This window comes from Carlito syrichta, unplaced genomic scaffold (assembly GCF_000164805.1).
Source record: "Carlito syrichta isolate Samal-C Ts95f unplaced genomic scaffold, Tarsius_syrichta-2.0.1 Scaffold65117, whole genome shotgun sequence".
In the NCBI taxonomy this organism is placed as follows: domain Eukaryota; kingdom Metazoa; phylum Chordata; class Mammalia; order Primates; family Tarsiidae; genus Carlito; species Carlito syrichta.
This window is the reverse complement of record NW_007009213.1, coordinates 78,874-90,223: the sequence shown is the minus strand read 5'-3', so window position 1 is coordinate 90,223 and position 11,350 is coordinate 78,874. Positions and strand designations below refer to the sequence as shown.

Below are 11,350 nucleotides of genomic sequence, written 5' to 3'. Positions count from 1 at the left end.
AATAAAAAATGATAAACCAGTGTAGTAATTTACAATAATTACAACAATGAAATATTACTTAGAATTTGTTGTGTCAGTAATGCATAGATCGGGAACTTTCAGTAAAACTTAGGAAGTGGAAGAAAACAAAGGGAGAGAGGAAACACGATCTGTGGAAACGCAAAGTTTCTGGCTACAAATTCAGACAGTTGGTAAAGTAAATGCAAGCTGGAGGACTCAGAAAAAATCTGCTCTGGGAGGAGATGCCCTTGTATTTTTTGGAAGGCCCGCCAAGCTTAGAAGACTTGCCACAGTTTAATTAAAGTCTGCAGCTGATGCGAAAGCAAAGGAGAAAAAGAAATTAGGGCAGCACAAAAACTAATGAAAGTCTAGGATCTCATTTTAAACTTTTCTCTCTATTATGAAAGAAATATGACTTGTCAGATGTGCCCCGATTCACCATGACAAAGTCCTCAAGAAAGAAAGTTTCTGGACTAGGAAGAGAAAAGGCCTGTAGTCGGGACTCTTTCGACTGGGCTCCCACTGCCTTCTTCAGTAAAAACTTCTGTTTGTTTATTTTAAACCAATTGGTAAAAGAAAGTAGCACAAACTGAACAGCTTCATATTTAACTACATGGAAGTCCACTGAAACTTTGAGGCCATATGCTGTAAGGGAAAGAATCGACCTTTGCAATCAGAGTTGGATTCACATTTAGGTTTTACCACCTGTATTGGCTGGGAAAACAGAATGAATAGGATATATTCTATTGTGGGGGTTGCCAAGCCTAAAGTCCATAGGGCAAACTAGCAGACTGAAAATTCAGGTAAGAGTTGCCTGTTATGGTCTCAAGCCTGAAAGTCACAGAACAGGTCAGGCAGGCTGAACTCTCAGGCAGAGTTTTTAATATTGCAGTCTAGAGGCTGAATTCCTTCTTTTCTAGGATGGATATCTCATTCTTTGTCCTTAGGGCTTCAACGGATTAGATGAGGCCCACCCACATTATGGAGGATAATCTGCTTTACTCAAAATCTACTGATTTAAATGTTAATCACAGCTAAAACAAATAGCTTTACAGCAATATCTAGTCTGGTGTTGACCAAACAACTGAGCACCATAGCCTAGTCTAGTTGACACATAAAATTGACTATCATATTACTTAATATTAAGAATAATATAATAGTTAACATATATTTAGCAACTGTAATTGCCAGCCACAAATAACACATTTAATTCTCACAACAACCTCATGAAGTGGTCATATCATTATTCTCATTTCACAGATAAAAAAAACTAAAATAAAGGAACAGTAACTTCCCAAGCTCACAGATAATAAGATGTAGATTTTGAACATAGCTAGCCTAACTCCAGAGTTTGGGTTCTGAAGTATTATGATATGATAAATTTGGGCAATTAATTTATCTTGGCCTTCACTCTTTACTATAATGGGAAATAATGTGGTGTCCTTGAGAGGAAGATTAAATTAGAAAATGCATGTAAAGAGCCTGACATACTACCTTACAGATAGCCGGCACAGAAAAAAATTTAGCTCTCTTCTCCTACTTTAAGATTAATTGCATTTTTTTTTTTTTGGCCGGGATAAGTTGCTTTATTAGAGAAAGCCAGGATTACAAAGGACTTAGGAGTTGGCATCGGGGTCCTTCTTCTTGCTAAAGGTGGGCATGACATCGACAAAATGCTGGTTGTACCACAACCTCCACTTGGCCCAGCCTGTCTTCTTCTTCTTCTTCTCTTGTCTGGCCACCTTAGGACTCTGACCTCTCACTTTCCCAGCAAGGGCAAGGGAACCATGGACTTTACCTCCAAGCATGTGGCCGGCAACTTCCAGAGTGGCCAGGGCCTCCACCCTGCACTAGCCCAGGGTGGCCTCGTCCTCCAGGGGCATGCCTGCCGGGAGTACGCCTTGATCTTCCGGAGCGATGCCCTCCAGTGCAGCTACCTGAGGCTTGATCTGGGCGACTGTCTCCCAGCCATTCACCTTGAGGGTGTGTAGCTCCTGGGCACAGACAAGGACCAGCATGGTGGCGACTGAACCTTGGCTCCATTGCGCTACCGTGAAGATGGAGTCTAGAAATGGGAAGGAGTGAAGGCGCGCGCGTCCACACCACCTTCTGTGTGCTATGTCACTGATCTGATTGCATTTACGTAGTCATGTTCAGAAGTTACTTCATTCCAGAAAGCCTCACTGAAACTTTGAGCTCCTAATGATATTAAATATGATTATTTTGGGAGTTATTTGCTTAGTAATTTCTCCAGATTGTCTCTTAGGCTAATTTGGATTAGAACCTATGTATTCCATTCTATTTGTCTGCATGAAACTCAACCCTTGACATGTATTAAAGTCTTAAATGTATTAAATGAATAGTCATAAAATAATGATTTTTCTTTTTAGATGACAGGAGAGAAACAGAGGCACAGAATGATTTAATGACTTTCCCTAGGGGTGTGTAATTTATGATCAAATGTAGACTTATGTACCCAGGCTTTTAGCATTTCCCTCCCCTTTTTCTCTTTAAGAAAGCAGTGTTAAGCCGGGCTTGGTGGCTCAGCCTGTAATCCCACACCTTTGGGAGGCTGATATGAGTGGATTGCCTGAGCCCGCGGGTTCGAGACCTTCCTGGGCAGTGAGACCTCATCTCTACAATAAATCAAAAAATCAGCTGGGCGTGGTAGCGCATGCCTGTAATTCCGGCTACTCGGAAGGCTGAGGCGGAAGGATCGCGGAGCCCAGCGGGTCGAGGCTGTGGTGGCCGGGAGTGGCCACTGCACTCTAGTCTGGGCGACAGAGTGAGACTTCAACTCAAAAAAAAAAAAAAACAACAACGAAAAAGAAAAAAAAAAAAGAAAGCAGTGTTGGATGTCAACAGAGCCATATGCAGTCTTAAGGTTCTATTGGTTTCCTTGCTCAGTTGGAGTCTAAGAAACTTTAAATAAAATTCCATTGTTGAGCAATACAAACCTCCATGCCAGGGTTATATTAATGGGGGTCCGATAAGTTTCTGAGACCTGTTGACTCCAAGAGTTTTCATTTGCAGTGACTTGTTCTGATCAGGCAGATAAATAGCTTTGGAAATCAGTACTTAAGGGGTCAGTGATTCTTGCAAAGCAAGTCCACATTTAGGCACATACCTAATCTATATTTTAAAACGAAAAAAAATTCCACACCTTTCTCTAACTTACGCTCCTCCTGCTCTCTCACTTTCCAGGAAACTGATAAGTACCTCTGTAATTTCAGCATAATGACAATTAAAGTGCAAAGTTTTTACCCACTTTTATTGAATTGTCTTCTGTTTTATGGACTAATTGAAGGAATGACACAATGCTACAAAAATGTGTGTGCTCATCCCTAGCCAGCTCTTCCTGCTTTAGATTTGCTGTCTTGACCATAAAAGACTGATCTTGAACTTAGAGAAACAATTCATAGGACAATGTCTGGCTTGTCTACTTACATGCTGAATGACCTTGAGAAAATGACTAAACTTTTCTCTGTCTTGCTTTCCTTACCCATAAAAAGTGGGCAATAATTTTTACCCTGACTTCTTCATAAATAGGTGAGATTTCAATAAAGTAATTTATGTGAAAGTCATTTGACTAAGACGTCAAAACATAAAATAAAAAGGAAAGGTAATATAAAAACATGACATTAATATTACAGATTTTTTAAAAAGGAAAAAGACATCCTGCTTGGTGTTGACTTTCCTTTATACTTTGAAGTCAAAGTCTAGATTTTAAGTACATAAATAAATAGACAAGTAATTCACAATGTTACAGGAATTACAATAGTCCCCCTTTATCTGCACGGGATACATTTTAAGATCACCAGTGGGTGCCTGAAAACAAACCCTATATATATACATATTTTTATATATACTTTTTAATATATATACATATGATAAAGTTTAATTAATAAATTAAGCACAGTAATAGACGAGCAAGAATAACTAATAATAATAATATAGAACAACTATAACAATATGCCAACATCACTCTTCTTATGCTTTGGGGCCATTATTAAGTAAAATAATGATGATCTGAACATAATCTCTGAGATACCACAACAGTCTATCTGAAAACAGAGAGGGCTTCTAAGTGACTAATGGTCAGCATCTGCAGCATGAATAAGCTAGACGAAGGGAAGATTCACTTCCCTGGGCAGGACAGAGAGAGATGACTAAAAATAAATTATGCTATTTAAAGCTTATGAATTGTTTATTTTTAGTATTTTGTGAATATTTTCAACCATGTTTGATGACAAGTAACTGAAACTGTGGAAAGTATAACTTCAGATAATAGACACCAGGACAGCTTCTGGTCATTCTGATAGTCCCCTGAATGCCAAGGCTCCAATTAGTCACTTCTTAACTTCACTTCCTAGTCCCTATGGTTTATACTTCCACTCCAATTTCCACAGTCACTACCACATTTAAAAACTTAACTGCCAGGAGAGGGAGGGACAAAAGAGGGTGGGAAGCACGTGGCAACACAAAAGGCACCCTCGTCCACTACCAGGGGAAGTGAAGGCCACCTAGAAGCCTAAACTTCACCTACATGCAGCCTATTATACTTATGTAATATATCTATACTTGTACCCCACAACTCTATAATAAATAAATAAATATTTTAAAAAACGGAGCTGTTTTCTAAGATGCTTTTCTGTTTCCTCTCTTAGAATAATCTTTATAATGACTTTCCACTGCTTAAAGAAAATTCCAAATCCCTTGGCTCTATACAATTTGGACCTATCAAGGCACCCATGCCCTATACTTCAGTTTCTATAATATAAATAAACTCTCTGCACTAGAACATTTGGTAGTTTCAGTAGTCCTAAAAAACACCTGGTTCTGTTTTTAGCTTGCTTATATTAGTTCTATTGAATGTGATACTTTTTCTTTATCTGATCTAGAATCTTGTCATCTTAGAAAACATATCTAAGAAAATAATTTGCTTTAAGACACATAAAATGCAACCCAGTCAACATTTGTTATTTTTATTAAAAAATTCTAGTATAGTTTACATATCATGAAATTCATCTCTTATAAGTGTTTTGTTTGATGTGTTTTGAAAAATGCATACAATGTCCACTTATGATTGAGAACATATGGAACTCTGTTCTTTGTTTCTGTGATGAATTTGAGTATGATCCACTCCAAATTCATTCAGTTGCTGCAAAGTCCATATATTTGTCCTTTATGGCTGCATAATATTCCATTGTGTATATGTACCACATTTTTAAAATCCAGTTCAGCTTCGATGGGCAATATGGTTGGTTCCATGTTTTTGCTATTGTGACTAGAGCTGCAACAAACATTCGTGTGCAGGTATCTATTTGTAGAATACTTTGAGTTCCTCTGGGTATATTCCCAATAGGGAAATTTCTGGGTCTTATGGAAGGTCAATTTCTAGTGCTTTCAGAAATTGCCACACTGTCTTCCAAAGAGGGTGTACTAGTCTGCATTCCCACCAGCACTGCAGAAGCATTCCTTTTTCTCCACATCCTCACCCACATCTGTTGTTGTTTGTTTTATTAATGATGGCCATTCTTGTAGAGGTTAGGTGCTATCTCAGTGTGGTTTTGAATTGCATTTCTTGGATGATGATTGAGGCTGAGCACTTTTACATGTGTCTGTTGGCTGCCCGTATATCTTCTTTTGAGAAGTGTCTATTCATGTCTTTTGCCCACTTTTTAAAAGGGCTGTTTTTTTTTTTTCTTTTCGGCATGTTTGAGTTCCTTGTAGATCCTTGATGTTAGGCCTTTGTCAGATATATAGTTGGCAAATATTTTTTCCCATTCTGTGGGCTGTCTTCCTGCTCTCTTGATGGTTTCCTTTGTCTTGCAGAAGCTCATTAATTTGATGAGGTCCCACTTATCTTATTTGTTAAAGTCAATTTCCTGGGTTGGTATTGGTCTATTTAGTGTCTCAATGTCTTCTTGTTTTAACCTGGGGAGATTGTGTGATGTCAGAAAGTCCTTCATTTCATCTAGGTTATCAAGGTTGTTTCCATATAGGTGTACAAAGTAATCTCTGATAATCTTTTGTATTTCTTCGGGGTCAGTTGTGATTTGATCATTTGTATTTCTGATTGTGTTTATTTGGGCTTTTTCTCTCTTTTTCTTGGTCATTCTGGCTAGGGGCCCATCAATTTTGTTAATTCTTTCAAAGAACCAGCTTTTTGTTTTGTTGATGTTTTCTATGATATTTTTGTCACCCATGTCTCATTTTGGGGTTCTTATTTTTGTGATTTGGATTATTTTGCTAAAGTTGGGGTTTTGGTGGTCTTCTCTTTCCAGCTCCCTTTGTGATTTGTTAGGTTCTCCACTTGTGATCTTTCCATTTTCTTGGTGTATGCTCCTAGGGATATAAATTCCCCTCTTAGAACTGATTTCATGATATCCCAGAAAGTGTGGTAAGATGTCTCTTCATTTTCACTTTTTTCCAGGAAACTTTTAACTTCCGCATTGATTTCAATGTTGACCCAGTAGTTGTTCAGCATCATGTTGTTTAGTGTCCATGTCTTTGTAGGCTTTGGGAAATGTTGTTGGTATTGATATTGCAAAAGTCTTTCTTTGGCTTTTCCTCATTTGTGACAGATCTCTTGTTTTTTTCTTTAGTTCTATTATTCAGTGTCAGTGGGAGAGGCTTTCCCTTCTGATGTTTGCTCAGTCCTCTATTCTTTCCTGATCTGGGCTCTGGATTTGTTCTATTTTGAGATAGGATGGTGGATGGGAAGTTTTGCTGTCACTTATAGTTTTTGAAATTCAAGTAAAGTGGAGGATGGGGCACTAGGAATCAGATGCTACTTGCAAATTAAAATGTTTACTTGTAGAATTCTGCTGGAAAGCCATCTGGTCCAGGACTTTTTTTGTAGGTAGTTTTCTTATTACCTAGTCAATTTCCTTGATTGCTATTGGTCTATTTAGGGTCTCAATTTCTTCTTGTTTCAACCTAGACAGGTTGTGTGATGACAGGAAATCCTCCATTTCCTTAAGGTTTTCAAGTTTTTTTCCATACAAGTGTACATAGTAGTCTCTAATGATCTTTTGTATTTCTTCAGGATCAGATGTGCCTTCATCTTTTGTGTTTCTGCTTGTGTTTATTTGGGCTTTTTCTCTCTTTTTCTTGGTCAGTCTAGCTAAGGGAACATCAATCTTGTTTATTCCTTCGAAGAACCAGCTTTTTGTTTCATTGATTTTTTGTATTATCTTTTTGTCTTCTGTGTCCTGGATTTGGGCTTTTATTTTGGTGATCTGGATTCTAATCAACAGGGAGATGCAAATCAAAACCACACTGAGATACCATTTAACTCCAGTCAGAATGGCAATTATCAATAACTCAAAAAATAACAGTTGCTGGAGAGGGTGTGGTGAAAAGGGAACACTTCTACACTGTTGACGGGTGTGCAAACTAGTGCAACCTCTGTGGAAAACAGTATGGCGATTCCTAAAATCTCTAAATATTGACCTCCTATATGACCCCCAATCCCCCTACTGGGAATATACCCTGAAGAACTCAAATCTCTCTATCAAAACGATACCTGCACATGTATGTTTATCACAGCATTGTTCACAATAGCAAGAACCTGGAAGCAACCATGGTGTCCATCAAAAGAGGACTGAATTAAAAAGATATGGTACATATACACAATGGAATATTATGCAGTCATAAAAAAGAACAAAATCATGAATTTCAGAGCAATCTGGATGGAACTAGAGTCTATAATACTGAGTGACCTCTCACAGAAACAAAGATCTGAGTATCACATGTTCTCACTCATATAGTGGACCTTGAGCATCCAATGTAATACTATAAGAAAATGACTGATGGTGGTGGGAAACTATGTGGGGGAGGGAAAGGGAGATGGGATTAACAGTAGTCAATATCTGTCTGGGGGCGGGGAGACACCTCTTATCAACAAGGGTAACTGAACGAAGCATATTTGTATACCTAACCCTTAACTGTACCCCACAATATCAAAATAAAAAATATTGATTTTTAAAAAAAAACTGTTTACTTATTGTGGTATGTGTTCCCTGAGATCCACTCCCCACCACCACTCTATATTATGATGCAAAGTGGAAACAAACACACACTACAAAACAATCTGGAATAACAACAAAGTGAAACAAAACAAACCACCACCACCACCACCACAACAACAATAAAACAAGAAAACTGAACACACACACATGCCTAGTACAAAGCGACTAGAGAAGAAAGACAAAAAGACCAAAGGAGGGAGAATAAGAAAAAAGAGAAAAAAGGAGGGAATTCGAGTGGAACCCTCACACATATATTGACATACACCTTAAACTATAAAAAATGAATATTAAAAAAACCCAGAACAACACAAGAGCAAATACCAACAAAATCAAAAGATGAACATTCAATCATTCACATACACACATAAACAGAGCATGACAAATAAAGGAAGAAAGAAACAAAAAGAAAAAAGAAAATTTTCGTGGGGGGAAGACTCACATACACATTCATGCACCAAGGAAAAATATTTTAAAAACAGATGAACTAACAAACAGTCAGAAAATGTGTAAAATTTAAAAACCACTGAAAATTTAAAAAACAAAACAACAAAAACAACAACAACAAAAAAACTGTCCTCTTGTGGCAGGCTCTTTAATTGTTCCTGTAATCAGATCTCTCCTGCAGAGCCATCTCTTTCACTCTCTCCTCAGGGAATGAAGCAGAGAAGGAGGAGGGGCAGTGGAGGTGGGTGGGGCTGCAGTCCTCCCCTCCCACTCTGGTATGATCAGGGAGCTCTCTGGTGGGGTGCACAGGCTAGTCTCTTCCCCAGGTATGTACTCTCAAAAGGTTGCCCCAACCAGGCTTATCCTGGAATGGGGTTCTCCTATTGTGACTCTTGTCCAGGCTCCATTTGGGTTTGTCCCTCTCAGTCGTGGCCCAGCTGTGTGTGTCTGACGTTCCAAGGATTGCTGGGGATGAGGGGGTTTCAGTCAGCCCTGGACTCACCACTGATCTCTTTGGAGTTCTTTCTCGTCCTTTTCTAGCCACATCCTTTGTTCCACAGCTGGATAAGGGTAGTGGGTGGGGCGCCTGGACCTCAGCACTCCTCAGGTCCTTCTGAAGTTTGTGCTCTCAGGATATTTCCTCTGGACCACAATTCAGCCCTGATTAGTTGATCTGCCATTCACAGAGATCAGATCTCTGGACTCCGTCTGCAGCCCTTCCAGCTCCCTACCAGATGCAGAAGCAGTGAGACAAAACCTGGAGCAGTCTCTTTCCTACTTCATTGGTGAGGGAGTGCCTGGGGCAATAGTTTGTCTGTGCCACTTAGGCAACAAGTTGGAGGTTGGGGGGGAGCTGGGCACGTCAGTGGAAATCTCTGTCTGGAAAATGGCTTCCGTGGGTGGCACCTCACCAAGCGTGGACTCTTCTCAGGATTCCCTGATGCTCTCTTTCCAATAATCCGATCCTGCACTCCAGCAGATATGGTGTGACAGGTGATGGTACGCGCCTGGTGCCAGGCATTGGGAATCAGCTGGATTCTGCAGGCTTTTCTCAGGCACGTTCCCTCAGGCAGCAGACAATTCTTGCATAATCTTGTGAGCTGTGCTCTAATTTCAGGGTAGTGGGGGCTTGCAGTCACCTTCAGAGTGGGACCCGGTTGCATGGACCTGTGTCCCCTCAGACGGACTTTCATGCTCCCACTAGCGCCAGCCTACTCATGCAGAGAGTCTTTATTGACACTTGCCTCCACGGAGCTTCTTACAGCAAAACCTGTCGGCTGCCATCTTTTTTTTTTGAGTTGGAGTCTCACTCTGTCGCCCAGACTGGAGTGCAGTGGCCGCTCCCGGCCACCGCAGCCTCGACCTGCTGGGCTCCGGCGATCCTTCCGCCTCAGCCTTCCGAGTAGCTGGAATTACAGGCATGCGCTACTACGCCCCGCTGATTTTTTGATTTATTGTAGAGATGAGGTCTCGCTGCCCAGGCGGGTCTCGAACCCGCGGGCTCAGGCAATCCACTCACCTCAGCCTCCCAAAGGCGCGGGATTACAGGCTGAGCCACCCAACCCGGCGGTCTGCTGCCATCTTAAGCTCTGCCTCTCAGTTCTTGGCTATTATAAAAATAGCTGCTATGAATATTCATGTATAAGTTTTTGTGTAGAAATAAGTTCTCATTAGTCTTGGATAAATATCTAGGAATGTGATTTTTGAGTCATATAGTAAGTGTGCATTTAACTGTATAGGAAATTACACATTTAAGTGCAAAATGAAGCAGCCATTTTTGTGAAAACTTTGACAATATATGAGATTTTCAGCTGCTCCACAGCCTTGCTAACACTGTATTGTCAATCTTTTTAATTTTAGCCATTCTATTGGGTATGAAGTTGAATCTCATAATTTTAATTAGCATTTTCAATATAATTAAGATGTTTAGCCCCTTTTCATGTGCTATTTGTCCTCTGCGTATCTTTTTGATTAAGCCTCTATTAACATCACTTGCTCATTTTATTTATCTTCTTATTGAGTTTTAAGTGTTTCTCATGTCTATTCCTACATGTTTCTCTGCAAGTCTTTCTTTTTCTAAAATTTAGTAAGCATTTGTTTCTGTATGTTACTTCTGGTCTGTCACTTGTCATTTCATTTTCTTAGCATTCTCTTTTGAAAAGAATCATTTAATTTGTAAAAAGTCCAAATTATCATTTTTTTCCCCTTTATGGTTGTGGTATCTGTGTTCAACCTAAGAAGGTTTTGTGAAAGCCAAGATTTCAAAGATTTTCTTCAATGATTTTTTCTAGATGTTTTACAATTCTAACTATTGTTTCTAGGTCAATGATTCACTTGGAGTTAATGTCTATATATTGTGCTATGTAAGGGTCAAGGCTTATTTGTTTGCACATATTCTAGCACAATTTGTTGTAAATAGTATTCTTCGCCATTCTATTGGTTTCCCTTTCAAAATTCAATTGATCATGTACAGAGTAGATTTTGTCTACTTTTACTCTAATACCTCACTGTCTTGATTACTATAAACATATATTGTTTTGAAGTTAGGTATTCAAATCCTCCAAAATTTTTTTTTTTAAAATGATTTCCTTTGCCTTTTCAAGTACAATTTAGAAGCAGTGTATTTATTTTTTTAAAAGTCCACCGGAGTTTTAATTGGGAATTTTTTATTTTTCCAAATCTATTTTTAAATGGTATATGCAGTTGCATATATTTATATTGTGCAACATAATGTTTTGGAACATATATACATGTGTATATGTATATGCATGTATAGTGAAATGGTTAAATCTAGCTAATTAACAAGTGCATTACCTCACATAGTTATCATTTTTGTGGTGAGAATACTTAACATGCATCTGCTTCTGGGC

General features: G+C 39.0%; 1 pseudogene; it reads right to left on the bottom strand.

Moving 5' to 3' along the window:
* Positions 1–1,616: 1,616 nt before the first annotated feature.
* LOC103252744 lies at positions 1,617–2,018 on the bottom strand (annotated as a pseudogene).
* Between the last annotated feature and the right edge of the window lie 9,332 nt (positions 2,019–11,350).